Genomic DNA, 18682 nt, shown 5'->3' with positions numbered 1-18682 from the left:
TTCTCATGGACACTCTATCTTGATGGAAGATCAGGAAGGGCTGTACTGCCATTAATGCCTGCAGCTCAGATACCCTTCTTGCTGAAGTGATTGCAAGCAGGAAAGCAGTTTTCCATGATAAGTATTGTAATTCTGCTGCTGCTGCTGGTTCGAAAGGAGGTAGTGTCAATTTTTCTAGCACATAATGTTGGCTTCCTAGGTGGTTTTACATTTTTAATTCCTCTCAGAAACTGCCTGAGCAGAGGATGTGAGAAGACTGGAGGATCCAAGTTGTATTCTGCTGAAATGGCTGATGCATGAATCTTAATGGAAGAATAGGACAGGCCATTGTGGAAGAGCTGTGCCAAGTATTCCAGGATGTTAGCTATGTTTACCAGTGACACATTCTCTCCTTTTGCTGTACTCCAAAGGAGATATCTTTTCCATTTTGCTGAATAATTTTTTCTTGTTGAGGGTCTGCGAGCCTCCAAGATAATGTCTTTAACCCTTTGAGATAAATCTGGGTTATTTGGTCTTATGCAATGTTCCAGGCAGCCAGCTGCAGTGTTTTCAGGTTTGGATGCAGGGTTTTGAAGTTGTTCTGTGTTAACAGCAAGGGAACTAGGGGCAGAGGCCATATTTGTTCCCGAGACATACTCCTCAGTAATGGGTACCAATGTTGCCTTGGCCAGTCTGGAGCTATCAGGATGATCCTTGACGCTCTCTTTGATCTTCAATAGCACCTTGTGCATCAAAGGAAGAGGTGGGAATGCATATGCTGTCAGGCTTTTCCAACTGAAAGATAGGGAGTCCACTTTCCAAGCAAATGGGTGGTACGTCCTTGTGCAGAATTTTTTTCAGTTGGTGATTGTGTGGGGATGCAAATAAGTCTATTTCTGGTAGTCCCCATTTCCTTGTAATGGTTTTGAAGATGTCCGGATGCAGCATCCATTCGTGGGCATCCATGGTAGTTCTGCTTAGGATGTCTGCTAGTATATTTTCTTTTCCTGGCACAAAAATTGCTTGTAACTGAATGTTGAAGCTCAGTGCCACATTCCAGAGGTCCATTGTCATCCAGCATAGAGGGTATGAATGTGTGTTGTGATGGTCTGACTTGGTTGAGTGCTGTGGAAGGGCAGTCCCTTGTTTGTTTGACAGGCCTGAGTCCACCATTGGAATTCTTGCTTCAGGCATGGAATTATTGGAATTTGGGTTTCTAGGCTGTGCTTGTGCTGAGACCATAAATTCCTTAGGTACCATTGTAACTTTCTCATATGCAGTCTGGCATGTGGAATCAATATTATGCAGGATGCCATGTAACCCAGGGCTTGCAGGACTTTTCTTGCTGTTAGCTGGTTCTGCTTTGTTAATGCCATGAAGTAGAAAGGGAGTTGCTCCTGTTTTTCTACTGTCAGGAATGCCATTTGTTTTGATGTGTCCAGATCTGTACCCAAGAAGGTTATCCTTTGGGATGGTATCAGCCTTGACTTTTTTATATTGACTGTGTATCCCAGGGCTTGTAGTAGATGAATGACCCTTTGCAAATCTTTTGTTAATTTGTTTTTGTTGTCCGCTTGTAACAGGCAGTCGTCCAGGTAAGGGTAAATTTGAATTCCCTGAAGCCTGCAATGAGCAATTACTGATGCCAGGCATTTCATGAACACTCTGGGCGCAGTAGATAAGCCAAAGGGCAATGCTGAGAATTGATAATGCTCTGATCCTGCAAGAAATCTGAGGTATCTTCTGCAATTTGGTCGTATGTGGACGTGCAGGTATGCCTCCTTGAGATCTAGAGTTACCAGCCAAGACTCCTTGCCCAGCATGGGAAGAAGCTGCTGTAGGGTCAGCATTTTGAATTTTGGAACAATGAGGTATGTGTTTAAAGCGGACAGGTCGAGAATAGGCCTCCATTGGTTTTCTTTTCTTGGTACCAGGAAAAGTCTGGAGTAAAATCCTTGCCCTTGTTCCATAAATGGTACCCTTTCTACAGCTCTCATCCTTAGTAAGTGAGATATTTGTTCTAGAGCTTCTGTCTTCTGATTTGGAGGTAGGTTTGGCATTCCTCTCTTCCTTGGTAGAGTATGGAAGTGAAACCTGTAACCTTGGTCTATTGTCTGTAAAATCCATTTGTCTCCTGTGATGTAATGCCAGTTTACTGAAAATAAAGCTAGCTTCCCGCCTAAGGGTGCCTCTAGTTGTTCCCTGGTAGGCGGTGCCAGAGCCAAGTCACTGTGATTGTCCTGTGGAAGTGGTGGCTGTGGCTGGATCTGTGGCTGTACCTCGCTGGTTGTTAGCCTGCCACTGACGTCCCCTGTAGGCACCTCTGTATTGACCCCTGCCTCTTGAGCGTCTATTCCTGCCTCTCGGAGCTCTGGAGGTGTCTGGAAAGGACCAATTCTTGGAAGGCCAGTTCCTGCTAAACCTTGGAGGCTGGACCTGCAAGAAATCCTTGACTGTCTGGACAGATTTTACTTTCTCTTCCACCTTCTTCAGCACCTGCTGTGCAGGGGAGCCAAACAAATTGAGCTTATCCATGGGAGCATCTAGGAGCTTTGATTTAACATGGTCTGGTAAGGACTGTTCTTTTAACCATGCATGTCTTCTGATCACTGTGCCAGTCATGGCTGATCTAAAGGAAGCCTCCAGTGCATCATAGCCGCATTTTAAGGAATGATTACTGACCTGCTGAATGTTATGTACCATTTCCTGTACAGATTTTTTTGTCTAATGGTTCATCAGAGGACAGTTTTTTAGTTAACTGGTCTAACAAATTCCTGATACTGAATCATGTGGAATTGACAGTTCAAGGCCCTAGCTGAAAGAGTAGCAGAAGTGTAAACTTTTTTACCCCATCTCTCTAGGGCCCTAGATTCCCTTTCAGAGGGGAGGGGGTTTTTGGTAGAGGTAGCTGCTACAGCCTTGGGTCCCTGGGAGATAGTTTCGGGATCTGCAAAAGGGGCCTTATACAAATGATAATGTGTGTCCGGAACCCTGTAGTACCTATCGGGCTTAGCAGGGGCCGGAGGAAGAGAATCAGGAGCAGTACAAGCATCATTAAAAGCATCATCCAGAACAGTAAGTACTGGAGGAATGACCAAAGGCCTATGCTGTGGCAAATGCAAAAGGTTCTAAGCCTTTTCCTAGAGTCTGAAAAATCCTGGCCCTGCCATTGAAATTGTTCCCTCATAGCATGCAAGGTTTCCCCAAAGAAAATTCCTCAGGCGGAGAGGCAGAAGGAATGGACTCTTCTGCATCAGAGTCCTCATAAGGAGAAAAAGGGCCTGAATTATCTGATTCATCAGAGGAGCCATCTGAAGAAACTGGCTCAGGGGGCTCTACTCTAGTCCTCTTCTCTGGAGGTGGGTGAGAGGCCCTGTCTGGATGTGGTTGGGATCCCCGGATCAAAGAAATGAGATCCTCTGCTAGACTAAGCATTTGTGAACTAGAACTGGGCCTGTGAGAGGGGGTCTTAGCAGGCACAGTTTTGGTAGTTTTTGCTGCTTTAGCCCTGGCAAAGGCCTTAATCGACATGGATGCAGGAGGCCTAGCAGCTCCACGTGCAGGGGTAGAAATATCCAAAGGAATGGTATCTGATAAATCCTGTGAACCTGCAGGAGCAGGTGGGATTTCAGTAGCAGATTCAGCCAAGCTGGGTGAGGCCTCGGTAAGTGGCAAGCTTTCGGCCGAAGGAAGAACCTTGGACTCGGTTTTAGCCGAAACCGAGACACTCGCGGTTGGCTTAACCGCGGTTTCGGCCGAAACCGCGGACCGCGAGTGTCGGTCCTTTTCCTTGCGTTTTTTAGAAATTTGTGTAGTCGGAGTATCCGACGGCATAATGTAAGCAAAAGCGGAGCCGAAAAACTCTTCAGCAAATTCAGACCGACGTCTAAGCGTTCGTCGGTTGAAAGAAGCACAGGCTAGACAAGCTGCTACGTCGTGGTCTGGGCCTAAGCAAGGTAAGCAGTAAGAGTGGAAATCTTTATGAGGTATTTGTTTCCCACAATTTAAACAGTTGTTCACTTTTTCTGACATCGGCTGAGGCAAGAAAGAGTCCCCAACGGGGTACTTAGCTTTTTAGAAGTCTTTGGTACTTGTAGTAGTAATCTCTGGTTCTGACCGACTGGCACTTGCGAACAGCTTCTGCTTCGGGCGCCACGCGGCAAGAAAGACTGGGGAAAATGGCGTCGGCTGATGCCTTTATACCTGAAAAACTGCAGCTATGACGTCGGGTGAAGTGCGACACCAGCCGAGGCCAGACCCAGACTTTGGAATCCGGCCGACCGAAGGGCTGCCTGACGACAGGACAACCCATTTGTAAGGACTGCAGATGCATCCTTGAAGGACATCTGTACTATGTCCTTCAAGGATGCATCTGCAGTCCTTACATATGGGTAGAATACCATAGCCAAGCTGGGGGTGGTAGGATCTAAGTAAAGGATGGTGTAGCTAAAATGCCTTGTAGGACTGCCGTAGCAAAGCCTGCTCTGGATTTGGAATATAAGGGTAAGTTGTAATGCTTGGAAAATGTATGCACGGAGCTCCATGTAGCAGCTTCTAAAATGTCCTTGGTAGCCACCCCTCTTAAGAAGGCTGTGGAGGTGGCTGTGGCTCTGGTGGAATGAGGTCTAATTGTAGCTGGCACAGTTTTGCCATGAAAAGAGTAGCAGAATCGAATGCAATTCCCTATCCATTTTGAAATTGTCTGTTTGGAAATTGTTTTTCCTTGTATACCAGCAACATAAGCTACAAACAGCTGGTCAGTTTTTCTGTAAGTCTTAGTTCTGTCCAAGTAGTAGCGCAACTGTCTGTGAATGTCCAGGGTATGCAGAAGTTTCTCCCCCTTGTTTTGTGGATTTGGGAAGAAGGTAGGCAGGTGAATAGCTTGGTTCAATGAGACCCTGGATACCACCTTTGGCATGAATGAAGGATTGGTTCTCAATGAGACTCTGTCCTGATGAAAAATAAGGAATGGTTGAACTGCCATGAGGGCCTGCAATTCAGATACTCTTCTTGCTGAGGTTATGGCCAGAAGGAAGGCAGTCTTCCAAGACAGGAACTGTAGTTCTGAAGATGCTGCTGGTTCAAAGGGAGGTAGAGTTAGTTTTTCCAACACGAAGTTAAGGTCCCATGTAGGCACTGGTGGTTTCCTTGGAGGATTGATGTTTTTAATTCCTCTTAGAAACTGCCTTTGGAGAGGATGAGAGAAGACAGGTGGATCAGTATTGTATTCTGCTGAAATTGCTGAAGCATGAATTTTTATGGAAGAGTAAGAAAGGCCATTGTGGAGCATTTCTGCCAAGTATTCCAGGATATGTGGCATGTTCATCACTGTCGCATCTAGGCCCTTTGCGGTGCTCCAAGTGCGAAATCTTTTCCATTTTGCTGAATATGCCTTTCTTGTGGAAGGCCTGCGAGCTTCCATGATGATATCCTTCACTCTCTTGGATAGCTTTTCCTGGTGAGGAGTCAAGGTATTCTCCAGGCTGTCAGCTGCAGGGTTTTCAGACTGGAGTGCAGTGTTTTGTAATTGTGCTGTGTCAGAAGAAGTGGCCATTGTGGTAGGGGCCACAGTTTCGTGCGTGACATGCTCCTTAACAGATAGTACCAGTGCTGCCTTGGCCAGTCCGGAGCTATCAGAATCACTTTTGGCTGCTCTGTCCTGATTTTCAGTAAGACCTTGATCATTAATGGAAGAGGTGGAAATGCGTACACTGTTAGAGTATTCCAGCTGAAAGAGAGGGCGTCCACTTTCCATGCTTGTGGGTGGTATGTCCTTGAGCAGAATTTCTCCAGCTGATGGTTGTGGTGGGAGGCAAAAAGATCTATGTCTGGCCTCCCCCATGATTGTGTTATCTGAAGGAAAATGTCTGGGTGCAGCATCCATTCGTGTGGATCCATGATATTTCTGCTTAGGCTGTCCGCCAGTGTATTGTCTTTTCCTGGCACAAACTGGGATTGCAGCTCTATATTGAGTTTTAGGGAATGTTCCCAAAGATTCATTGCCAGCCTGCAAAGAGGGTAGGAATGGGTACCTCCTTGCTTGTTTATGTACCACATAACTGTGGTATTGTCTGTCCTTATTAGCAGGTGGCCTTGACGCAGAAAGTGTTTGAAGGCCTCGATTGCATGCATCACTGCCAGCATTTCCTTTTGGTTTATGTGCATGCGCAATTCTTTCTGTGACCATAGTCCTTGGATGCATCTGCCCTCCATGTGTGCTCCCCATCCATGGTCTGAAGCGTCCGTTGTAATGGTTTGGCTGGTTATTGGTTTGCTAAAGGGCAGACCCCTGTTTGACTGGCTTGCTTGAGCCCACCACAGAAATTCCTTTTGAAGGCATGGAATGAGTGGTATCAAAGCTTCTAGGCTGTGACTGTGTTGAGACCATAAACTCCTTAGGTACATTGTAGTTTCCTCATATGCAGCCTTGCTTGTGGAATCAGAAGAATGCAAGATGCCATGTAACCCAGGGCCTGCAGGATTTTCCTTGCAGTCAGCTGAGTTTGTTTTGTCAGATTTTCGAAGTAATCCGGTAGTTGTCTTTGTTTTTCTTCTGTGAGAAAAGCCATTTGGGTGGTTGTATCTAGTTCCGCACCCAGAAAAGTTATTCTTTGGGATGGAACAAGTCTTGATTTGTGAATGTTGACTGTGTATCCCAAGGCCTGAAGTAGGCGGATGGCATAATTCAAGTGTTTTACCAAAGTTTGTTGGCTGTCCGCTTGTATAAGGCAGTCGTCCAGATATGGGTATATTTGAATCCCCTGAAGTCTGCAGTGTGCAATTACTGATGCCAGGCATTTCGTGAATACTCTGGGCAGTAGATAAGCCAAAGGGCAATGCTGAGAATTGATAATGCTCTGAACCTGCAAGAAATCTGAGGTGTCTTCTGCAACTTTGTCTGATAGGGACATGCAGGTATGCCTCCTTGAGGTCTAGAGTTACCAGCCAAGACCCCTTGCCCAGCATGGGAAGGAGTTGCTGTAGGGTCAGCATTTTGAATTTTGGCACTATGAGATAAGTATTCAGTGCGGACAAGTCGAGAATAGGCCTCCATTGTTTTTCTTTTCTTGGGACAAGGAATAGTCTTGAATAAAATCCTTGGCCTTGTTCTGTGAGAGGAACCCTTTCTATAGCTTTCATTTGCATTAGTTTGGAAATTTGTTTTAAAGCCTCTGCCCTTTGATTCGGTGGCAGGCTTGGCATGCCTTTTCTTTTTGGTAATGTATGAAAATGGAACCTGTATCCTTTGTCTATTATTTGCAGTGTCCATTTGTCCCTTGTAATACTGTGCCAATTTTTTGAGAATAAAGATAGCTTTCCGCCCAAAGGTGCTTCCAATTGAGCCCTGGTTGGTGGGGTCAAGGTGAAGTCATTGAGTCTGTCCTTGTGCAGCAGTTGTAGGTCCTGCACTACCTCTCTGGTTAGGAGGTTGCCAGTGACGTCCTCTGTAGGAGCCTCTAGCTTGCCCTCTACCTCTGGCACGCCTGTTCTTGCCTCTCTGAAATCTCTCTGTGTCCGGAAAGGACCAATTCTTAGAAGGCCAATTTCTACTGAATCTTGGTGGTTGGACCTGGAGAAAATCTTTGACTGTTTGTACAGATTTAGCCTTTTCCTCAAATTTCTTTAAGACCTCCTGAGCAGTGGAGCCAAATAACTTTTGCTTTTCCAGTGGTGCATCCAGCAGCTTTGCTTTAACATGATCTGGCAGAGTTTGTTCCTTCAGCCAATCATGCCTACGTATGACTGCCCCTGTCATTGCTGACCTACATGAAGCTTCCAATGCATCATAACCACACTGCAAGAAATGGTTGCTAACCTGTTGTGAGTTATGTACCAGATCCTGAAGTGACTTGCGATCTGGGGGTTCAGGAGAAGACAGTTTTTTATGCAATTCATCTAACAAATACTCTTGGTACTGTATCATATGGAACTGACAATTTAAAGCCCTCATAGAAAGAGTGGAAGAAGTGTACACTTTTTTACCCCATCTCTCTAAAGCCCTGGACTCCCTTTCAGAGGGGAGTGGATTTTTGGTAGTGGCAGTTGCAACCCCTTTAGGGCCCTGGGAAATAGTTTCTGGGTCAGCAGAGTGGGCCTTGTAAAGGAAATGATGCGAGTCCGGGACCCTGTAGTACCTATCGGGCTTGACAGGATCCGGAGGAAGGGAGTCAGGGGTAATGCTAGACTCAGAGTACACATCATCAATGACATTTAAAACAGGAGGAATAGCCAAAGGTCTATGCTGAGGTAAATGCAAAAAAGTCCTTAATCTCTTCCTGGAATCGGAGAATTCCTGGCCCTGCCATTGGAAATGCTCTCTCATGGAGTGAAGGGTCTCCCCAAAGGACAGCTCTTCAGGAGGGGAGGCCGAGGGAATAGATTCCTCTGCATCAGAATCCTTGTAGGCCGTAAAGGCCTCCTCCTGGTAGTCTGATAGAGCAGAGCCATCTGAGGCCTCATCAGAGGACTGGGGATCAGTGGGCTCAACCCTGGGCCTTTTGTCTAGAAGAGGTTGAGAGCCCCTGTCCGGATGTGGCTGAGAGCCCCTAATTAAGGAAATAAGGTCCTCAGCTAAACTTAAAATCTGTGAACCTGTAGTGGATCCCTGAGGAATTGCCTTGGGAGGCAGAGATTTTGGCTGCTTTGCAGCCTTAGCCCTGGTGAATGCCTTAATGGACATGGATGCAGGAGGCCTGGCTGCTCCACGTGCTGGCGTAGTTTTGTCTAGGGGAATGGTGTCGGATGTTTCCTGAACACCGGTCTCTGAGGGAAATTCTATAACCGACTCAGAAGAGGCCTCCGGGGCCGAGGTTGTCGGTTGTGCGGTTTCGACGGTCGGAAGTACCAAGGACTCGGTTTCAGCCGAGACCAAGACACTCGCGTTAGGCCTAGGCGTGGTTTCAGCCGAAACCACGGTCCGCATGTGTCGGTCCTTGTCCTTCCGTTTTTTGGTTAAATGAGAAGTCGGAGTCTCCGACGGCATATTGTAACAGTAACTAGCCCCAAAAAATTCCTCTGCAAACTCCGCCCGACGCCTAAGAGTTCGTCGATTGAAGGAGGCACAGGCAGTACAGGCCGAGACGTCATGGTCTGGGCCTAGGCAGGGGAGGCAGTAGGAGTGGAAATCCTTATGAGGTATTTGTTTCCCACAAGTTAAGCAATTATTAACTTTAAGCGTTTGATCTGACATCGGCTGAGGCAAGAAAGAGTCCCCAACGGGGTACTTAGCTTTTGAAGTCTTCAGTAGCTGAAGTTACAGGAGCTGTCAGACCGGCACTTGCGAACTGCTTCTGCTTCGGGCACCACGCGGCAAGAAAGACTGAGGAAGATGGTGTCGGCTGACGCTTTTATACCCCAGGCGCTGACGCCGGGAAAGGGCGACATCAGCCGACGCCGGACCCAGACTTTGGAATCCGGCCGACCGAAGGGCTGCCTGAGGCAGGACAACCCATATGCAAGGACTGCAGATGCATCCTTGAAGGACATCCCAGTTTGCATTGCTTGGAAAATGTGTACACAGAAGACCAAGTTGTTGCTTTTAAGATACTTACAGAGTATATATCCCTTTTAAAAAGCCAGAGAAGAAACCAGAACCCTGTTAGAGTGATTTGCCTTTGTCTTGAACAGACTTGTTATGATAGAAATAATTTATTTATTATTTATTTTACATTTGTTAACTGGGATAGTCCAACTGGATATATGTCCATTTTCAGTGGAGGCCCGGGGAGAAAAGCTCCAGAGAGACAATTTTTACAGAACATGCAGACAAACTTGGGTACATATTTCATCTAGATCCATAAGGGTATCTAGTTATTGACACTTTTAGGTATATACTACAGATACTTAAGTTACAAACTACAGACAGATACATTTTACAATAGTCATTAAACAATTTTACATTGTTCATACTAACACTGTTATATGTATGTTATCATACCTTTGATGTGATGTACATTTATATGCAAGTAACAGATAGGACTCTAGTTTAGGACGATGGTTACAATAGGTACTGGAGTGGATCAGGCATTAGTCTGGACTTGAACAGGGACATAACCATTTGTTGCTGAGGTGGTTGTAGCTTTTTTAAATGTAGGTAGCGAGGTAATCAGGGATAAGGATGTAGGCAGGGGGTCCAGATTTTGGCCACATAAGAAGAGTAAAGGGAGTCTCCGGCATGGTTGTTGGATCTAGTAACAGTAACTGTAATTTGTCAGTTGAGCGGAGTTGTCTAGGACAGGAATATTGTTGGACAAGGTTAGCCAGTGAGGGTGATATATTTTGTTGATGGAGTATCTTGCGAGTAGTAACCAGCTGACTATAAATAAGTAAGTTTGGTAGCTCCATCCAGCCCAATTGCTTTAGGTTTAGGCAGTGATGTGTTCTGTTGGCAAATTTGGCTATTGATTGTAGCAGGTTGTCATTTTATTGATTTCTGTTTTGGATCAGTTAATCAAGATGGGTGAGGCATACAGTAGTGTTGAGAGAAGGTGTGTACGTGCAATTGTAGTTCTAGCATTATGGGTCAGGAATGCTTTATGTTTGTAGAGGCTACCTAGCTTTTTGTTAGTATTTTTAATGGCCAGATTAATGTGTACATCAAATCTGAGCTTATTGTCAATAGTAATACCTAGTAGTTTTGTCTGGGCTTCAGGTGATATGGGGGTACCGTTATTAGAGTGGATAGTAAAGGTGCATGTGGGGGCAATAGAAGTTGAGGGATGAAACAGTAGGAGCTTGGTTTTTTCTGGGGTTGAGTATCAAGCCATTCTCAGTGAGCCATGTTTCCACTGAGTGAAAGTTATCCTGTGTCTTTTTGTGGAGGTCTGGTGAAGTGGGGGCGTTACATATTATATTTGAATCATCTGCATATTGAATAAGGCTTGAACCTTTTGCGACTGAGTGGAGATTATTTGTAAAAATTGAGAACAGCAAGGGGCCCAGTATAGATTCCTGAGGTACTCCAAGTGTTACAGGTAGGAGTGGAGACAAGTTATTATTCCATTGTACTGCCTGTTGTCTATTGTTGAGGTAGTTTTTAAACCAGGAGACTGATAAGTTATCTAAGCCTAGGGTTACAAGATGGGAGATTAGTTTTTCATGGTTAACCATAGCAAATGCCTTTGATAGGTCTAGGAAGAGGGCTGAAGAAAGCTTACCATTATTCCTGTTGTGATTAATGGTATCTATGAATGCTAGCAGGGCGGTGGTTGTGCTATGTCCTGGCCTTTGATAGGACTAGGAAGAGGGCTGAAGAAAGCTTACCATTATTCCTGTTGTGATTAATGGTATCTATGAATGCTAGCAGGGCGGTGGTTGTCCTATGTCCTGCCTTTGATAGGTCTAGGAAGAGGGTTGAAGAAAGCTTACCATTATTCCTGTTGTGATTAATAGTATCTATGAATGCTAGCAGGGCGGTGGTTGTCCTATGTCCTGCCTTTGATAGGTCTAGGAAGAGGGATGAAGAAAGCTTACCATTATTCCTGTTGTGATTAATGGTATCTATGAATGCTAGCAGGGCGGTGGTTGTCCTATGTCCTGGCCTTTGATAGGTCTAGGAAGAGGGCTGAAGAAAGCTTACCATTATTCCTGTTGTGGTTAATGGTATCTATGAATGCTAGCAGGGCCGTGGTTGTGCTATGTCCTGGCCTTTGATAGGTCTAGGAAGAGGGCTGAAGAAAGCTTACCATTATTCCTGTTGTGATTAATGGTATCTATGAATGCTAGCAGGGCGGTGGTTGTGCTATGTCCTGGCCTTTGATAGGTCCAGGAAGAGGGCTGAAGAAAGCTTACAATTATTCCTGTTGTGATTAATGGTATCTATGAATGCTAGCAGGGCGGTGGTTGTCCTATGTCCTGCCCTTTGATAGGTCTAGGAAGAGGGCTGAAGAAAGCTTACCATTATTCCTGTTGTGATTAATGGTATCTATGAATGCTAGCAGGGCGGTGGTTGTGCTGTGTCCTGGCCTTTGATAGGTCTAGGAAGAGGGCTGAAGAAAGCTTACCATTATTCCTGTTGTGGTTAATGGTATCTATGAAGGCTAGCAGGGCCGTGGTTGTGCTATGTCCTGGCCTTTGATAGGACTAGGAAGAGGGCTGAAGAAAGCTTACCATTATTCCTGTTGTGATTAATGGTATCTATGAATGCTAGCAGGGCGGTGGTTGTGCTATGTCCTGGCCTTTGATAGGTCTAGGAAGAGGGCTGAAGAAAGCTTACCATTATTCCTGTTGTGATTAATGGTATCTATGAATGCTAGCAGGGCGGTGGTTGTGCTATGTCCTGGCCTTTGATAGGTCTAGGAAGAGGGCTGAATAAAGCTTACCATTATTCCTGTTGTGATTAATGGTATCTATGAATGCTAGCAGGGCGGTGGTTGTCCTATGCCCTGGCCTTTGATAGGACTAGGAAGAGGGCTGAAGAAAGCTTACCATTATTCCTGTTGTGATTAATGGTATCTATGAATGCTAGCAGGGCGGTGGTTGTCCTGTGTCCTGGCCTTTGATAGGTCTAGGAAGAGGGCTGAAGAAAGCTTACCATTATTCCTGTTGTGGTTAATGGTATCTGTGAATGCTAGCAGGGCGGTGGTTGTCCTGTGTCCTGGCCTTTGATAGGTCTAGGAAGAGGGCTGAAGAAAGCTTACCATTATTCCTGTTGTGATTAATGGTATCTATGAATGCTAGCAGGGCGGTGGTTGTGCTATGTCCTGGCCTTTGATAGGTCTAGGAAGAGGGCTGAAGAAAGCTTACCATTATTCCTGTTGTGGTTAATGGTATCTATGAATGCTAGCAGGGCGGTGGTTGTGCTGTGTCCTGGCCTTTGATAGGTCTAGGAAGAGGGCTGAAGAAAGCGTACCATTATTCCTGTTGTGATTAATGGTATCTATGAATGCTAGCAGGGCGGTGGTTGTGCTATGTCCTGGCCTTTGACAGGACTAGGAAGAGGGTTGAAGAAAGCTTACCATTATTCCTGTTGTGATTAATGGTATCTATGAATGCTAGCAGGGCGGTGGTTGTGCTATGTCCTGCCTTTGATAGGACTAGGAAGAGGGTTGAAGAAAGCTTACCATTATTCCTGTTGTGATTAATGGTATCTATGAATGCTAGCAGTGCGGTGGTTGTGCTATGTCCTGGCCTTTGATGGGTCTAGGAAGAAAGCTGAAGAAAGCTTACCATTATTCCTGTTGTGATTAATGGTATCTATGAATGCTAGCAGGGCGGTGGTTGTGCTATGTCCTGGCCTTTGATGGGTCTAGGAAGAGGGCTGAAGAAAGCTTACCATTATTCCTGTTGTGATTAATGGTATCTATGAATGCTAGCAGGGCGGTGGTTGTCCTATGTCCTGGCCTTTGATAGGTCTAGGAAGAGGGTTGAAGAAAGCTTACCATTATTCCTGTTGTGATTAATGGTATCTATGAATGCTAGCAGGGCGGTGGTTGTGCTGTGTCCTGGCCTTTGATAGGTCTAGGAAGAGGGCTGAAGAAAGCTTACCATTATTCCTGTTGTGATTAATGGTATCTATGAATGCTAGCAGGGCGGTGGTTGTGCTATGTCCTGGCCTTTGATGGGTCTAGGAAGAGGGCTGAAGAAAGCTTACCATTATTCCTGTTGTGATTAATGGTATCTATGAATGCTAGCAGGGCGGTGGTTGTGCTATGTCCTGGCCTTTGATAGGTCTAGGAAGAGGGTTGAAGAAAGCTTACCATTATTCCTGTTGTGATTAATGGTATCTATGAATGCTAGCAGGGCGGTGGTTGTGCTGTGTCCTGGCCTTTGATAGGTCTAGGAAGAGGGCTGAAGAAAGCTTACCATTATTCCTGTTGTGATTAATGGTATCTATGAATGCTAGCAGGGCGGTGGTTGTGCTATGTCCTGGCCTTTGATGGGTCTAGGAAGAGGGCTGAAGAAAGCTTACCATTATTCCTGTTGTGATTAATGGTATCTATGAATGCTAGCAGGGCGGTGGTTGTGCTGTGTCCTGGCCTTTGATAGGTCTAGGAAGAGGGCTGAAGAAAGCTTACCATTATTCCTGTTGTGGTTAATGGTATCTATGAATGCTAGCAGGGCGGTGGTTGTGCTGTGTCCTGGCCTTTGATAGGTCTAGGAAGAGGGCTGAAGAAAGCTTACCATTATTCCTGTTGTGATTAATGGTATCTATGAATGCTAGCAGGGCGGTGGTTGTGCTATGTCCTGGCCTTTGATAGGTCTAGGAAGAGGGCTGAAGAAAGCTTACCATTATTCCTGTTGTGATTAATGGTATCTATGAATGCTAGCAGGGCGGTGGTTGTGCTATGTCCTGGCCTTTGATAGGTCTAGGAAGAGGGCTGAAGAAAGCTTACCATTATTCCTGTTGTGATTAATGGTATCTATGAATGCTAGCAGGGCGGTGGTTGTGCTATGTCCTGGCCTTTGATAGGTCTAGGAAGAGGGCTGAAGAAAGCTTACCATTATTCCTGTTGTGATTAATGGTATCTATGAATGCTAGCAGGGCGGTGGTTGTGCTATGTCCTGGCCTTTGATAGGTCTAGGAAGAGGGCTGAAGAAAGCTTACCATTATTCCTGTTGTGATTAATGGTATCTATGAATGCTAGCAGGGCGGTGGTTGTGCTATGTCCTGGCCTTTGATAGGTCTAGGAAGAGGGCTGAAGAAAGCTTACCATTATTCCTGTTGTGATTAATGGTATCTATGAATGCTAGCAGGGCGGTGGTTGTGCTATGTCCTGGCCTTTGATAGGTCTAGGAAGAGGGCTGAAGAAAGCTTACCATTATTCCTGTTGTGATTAATGGTATCTATGAATGCTAGCAGGGCGGTGGTTGTGCTATGTCCTGGCCTTTGATAGGTCTAGGAAGAGGGCTGAAGAAAGCTTACCATTATTCCTGTTGTGATTAATGGTATCTATGAATGCTAGCAGGGCGGTGGTTGTGCTATGTCCTGGCCTTTGATAGGTCTAGGAAGAGGGCTGAAGAAAGCTTACCATTATTCCTGTTGTGATTAATGGTATCTATGAATGCTAGCAGGGCGGTGGTTGTGCTATGTCCTGGCCTTTGATAGGTCTAGGAAGAGGGCTGAAGAAAGCTTACCATTATTCCTGTTGTGATTAATGGTATCTATGAATGCTAGCAGGGCGGTGGTTGTGCTATGTCCTGGCCTTTGATAGGTCTAGGAAGAGGGCTGAAGAAAGCTTACCATTATTCCTGTTGTGATTAATGGTATCTATGAATGCTAGCAGGGCGGTGGTTGTGCTATGTCCTGGCCTTTGATAGGTCTAGGAAGAGGGCTGAAGAAAGCTTACCATTATTCCTGTTGTGATTAATGGTATCTATGAATGCTAGCAGGGCGGTGGTTGTGCTATGTCCTGGCCTTTGATAGGTCTAGGAAGAGGGCTGAAGAAAGCTTACCATTATTCCTGTTGTGATTAATGGTATCTATGAATGCTAGCAGGGCGGTGGTTGTGCTATGTCCTGGCCTTTGATAGGTCTAGGAAGAGGGCTGAAGAAAGCTTACCATTATTCCTGTTGTGATTAATGGTATCTATGAATGCTAGCAGGGCGGTGGTTGTGCTATGTCCTGGCCTTTGATAGGTCTAGGAAGAGGGCTGAAGAAAGCTTACCATTATTCCTGTTGTGATTAATGGTATCTATGAATGCTAGCAGGGCGGTGGTTGTGCTATGTCCTGGCCTTTGATAGGTCTAGGAAGAGGGCTGAAGAAAGCTACCATTATTCCTGTTGTGATTAATGGTATCTATGAATGCTAGCAGGGCGGTGGTTGTGCTATGTCCTGGCCTTTGATAGGTCTAGGAAGAGGGCTGAAGAAAGCTTACCATTATTCCTGTTGTGATTAATGGTATCTATGAATGCTAGCAGGGCGGTGGTTGTGCTATGTCCTGGCCTTTGATAGGTCTAGGAAGAGGGCTGAAGAAAGCTTACCATTATTCCTGTTGTGATTAATGGTATCTATGAATGCTAGCAGGGCAGTGGTTGTGCTATGTCCTGGCCTTTGATAGGTCTAGGAAGAGGGCTGAAGAAAGCTTACCATTATTCCTGTTGTGATTAATGGTATCTATGAATGCTAGCAGGGCGGTGGTTGTGCTATGTCCTGCCTTTGATAGGTCTAGGAAGAGGGCTGAAGAAAGCTTACCATTATTCCTGTTGTGATTAATGGTATCTATGAATGCTAGCAGGGCAGTGGTTGTGCTGTGTCCTATGTCCTGGCCTTTGATAGGTCTAGGAAGAGGGCTGAAGAAAGCTTACCATTATTCCTGTTGTGATTAATGGTATCTATGAATGCTAGCAGGGCGGTGGTTGTGCTATGTCCTGGCCTTTGATAGGTCTAGGAAGAGGGCTGAAGAAAGCTTACCATTATTCCTGTTGTGATTAATGGTATCTATGAATGCTAGCAGGGCAGTGGTTGTGCTATGTCCTGGCCTTTGATAGGTCTAGGAAGAGGGCTGAAGAAAGCTTACCATTATTCCTGTTGTGATTAATGGTATCTATGAATGCTAGCAGGGCGGTGGTTGTGCTATGTCCTGGCCTTTGATAGGTCTAGGAAGAGGGCTGAAGAAAGCTTACCATTATTCCTGTTGTGATTAATGGTATCTATGAATGCTAGCAGGGCGGTGGTTGTGCTATGTCCTGGCCTTTGATAGGTCTAGGAAGAGGGCTGAAGAAAGCTACCATTATTCCTGTTGTGATTAATGGTATCTATGAATGCTAGCAGGGCGGTGGTTGTGCTATGTCCTGGCCTTTGATAGGTCTAGGAAGAGGGCTGAAGAAAGCTTACCATTATTCCTGTTGTGATTAATGGTATCTATGAATGCTAGCAGGGCGGTGGTTGTGCTATGTCCTGGCCTTTGATAGGTCTAGGAAGAGGGCTGAAGAAAGCTTACCATTATTCCTGTTGTGATTAATGGTATCTATGAATGCTAGCAGGGCGGTGGTTGTGCTATGTCCTGGCCTTTGATAGGTCTAGGAAGAGGGCTGAAGAAAGCTTACCATTATTCCTGTTGTGATTAATGGTATCTATGAATGCTAGCAGGGCGGTGGTTGTGCTATGTCCTGGCCTTTGATAGGTCTAGGAAGAGGGCTGAAGAAAGCTTACCATTATTCCTGTTGTGATTAATGGTATCTATGAATGCTAGCAGGGCGGTGGTTGTGCTATGTCCTGGCCTTTGATAGGTCTAGGAAGAGGGCTGAAGAAAGCTTACCATTATTCCTGTTGTGATTAATGGTATCTATGAATGCTAGCAGGGCGGTGGTTGTGCTATGTCCTGGCCTTTGATAGGTCTAGGAAGAGGGCTGAAGAAAGCTTACCATTATTCCTGTTGTGATTAATGGTATCTATGAATGCTAGCAGGGCGGTGGTTGTGCTATGTCCTGGCCTTTGATAGGTCTAGGAAGAGGGCTGAAGAAAGCTTACCATTATTCCTGTTGTGATTAATGGTATCTATGAATGCTAGCAGGGCGGTGGTTGTGCTATGTCCTGGCCTTTGATAGGTCTAGGAAGAGGGCTGAAGAAAGCTTACCATTATTCCTGTTGTGATTAATGGTATCTATGAATGCTAGCAGGGCGGTGGTTGTGCTATGTCCTGGCCTTTGATAGGTCTAGGAAGAGGGCTGAAGAAAGCTTACCATTATTCCTGTTGTGATTAATGGTATCTATGAATGCTAGCAGGGCGGTGGTTGTGCTATGTCCTGGCCTTTGATAGGTCTAGGAAGAGGGCTGAAGAAAGCTTACCATTATTCCTGTTGTGATTAATGGTATCTATGAATGCTAGCAGGGGATGGTTGTGCTGTGTCCTGGCCTTTGATAGGTCTAGGAAGAGGGCTGAAGAAAGCTTACCATTATTCCTGTTGTGATTAATGGTATCTATGAATGCTAGCAGGGCGGTGGTTGTGCTATGTCCTGGCCTTTGATAGGTCTAGGAAGAGGGCTGAAGAAAGCTTACCATTATTCCTGTTGTGATTAATGGTATCTATGAATGCTAGCAGGGCGGTGGTTGTGCTATGTCCTGGCCTTTGATAGGTCTAGGAAGAGGGCTGAAGAAAGCTTACCATTATTCCTGTTGTGATTAATGGTATCTATGAATGCTAGCAGGGCGGTGGTTGTGCTATGTCCTGGCCTTTGATAGGTCTAGGAAGAGGGCTGAAGAAAGCTTACCATTATTCCTGTTGTGATTAATGGTATCTATGAATGCTAGCAGGGCGGTGGTTGTGCTATGTCCTGGCCTTTGATAGGTCTAGGAAGAGGGCTGAAGAAAGCTTACCATTATTCCTGTTGTGATTAATGGTATCTATGAATGCTAGCAGGGCGGTGGTTGTGCTATGTCCTGGCCTTTGATAGGTCTAGGAAGAGGGCTGAAGAAAGCTTACCATTATTCCTGTTGTGATTAATGGTATCTATGAATGCTAGCAGGGCGGTGGTTGTGCTATGTCCTGGCCTTTGATAGGTCTAGGAAGAGGGCTGAAGAAAGCTTACCATTATTCCTGTTGTGATTAATGGTATCTATGAATGCTAGCAGGGCGGTGGTTGTGCTATGTCCTGGCCTTTGATAGGTCTAGGAAGAGGGCTGAAGAAAGCTTACCATTATTCCTGTTGTGATTAATGGTATCTATGAATGCTAGCAGGGCGGTGGTTGTGCTATGTCCTGGCCTTTGATAGGTCTAGGAAGAGGGCTGAAGAAAGCTTACCATTATTCCTGTTGTGATTAA

General features: G+C 45.5%; 1 protein-coding gene across 2 annotated transcripts in view; it reads right to left on the bottom strand.

The window, feature by feature from the left end:
• Nucleotides 1–18682, bottom strand: part of MAP2K2 (mitogen-activated protein kinase kinase 2) — a 1901538-nt gene that overhangs the window by 1506027 nt on the left and 376829 nt on the right. The window lies entirely within an intron of this gene.

This window comes from Protopterus annectens, chromosome 13.part0 (assembly GCF_019279795.1).
Source record: "Protopterus annectens isolate FY-2018-M chromosome 13.part0, PAN1.0, whole genome shotgun sequence".
Taxonomy (NCBI): Eukaryota; Metazoa; Chordata; order Ceratodontiformes; family Protopteridae; genus Protopterus; species Protopterus annectens.
The sequence above is the reverse complement of the archived record's forward strand: the minus strand, read 5'-3'. Positions and strand labels throughout refer to the sequence as shown.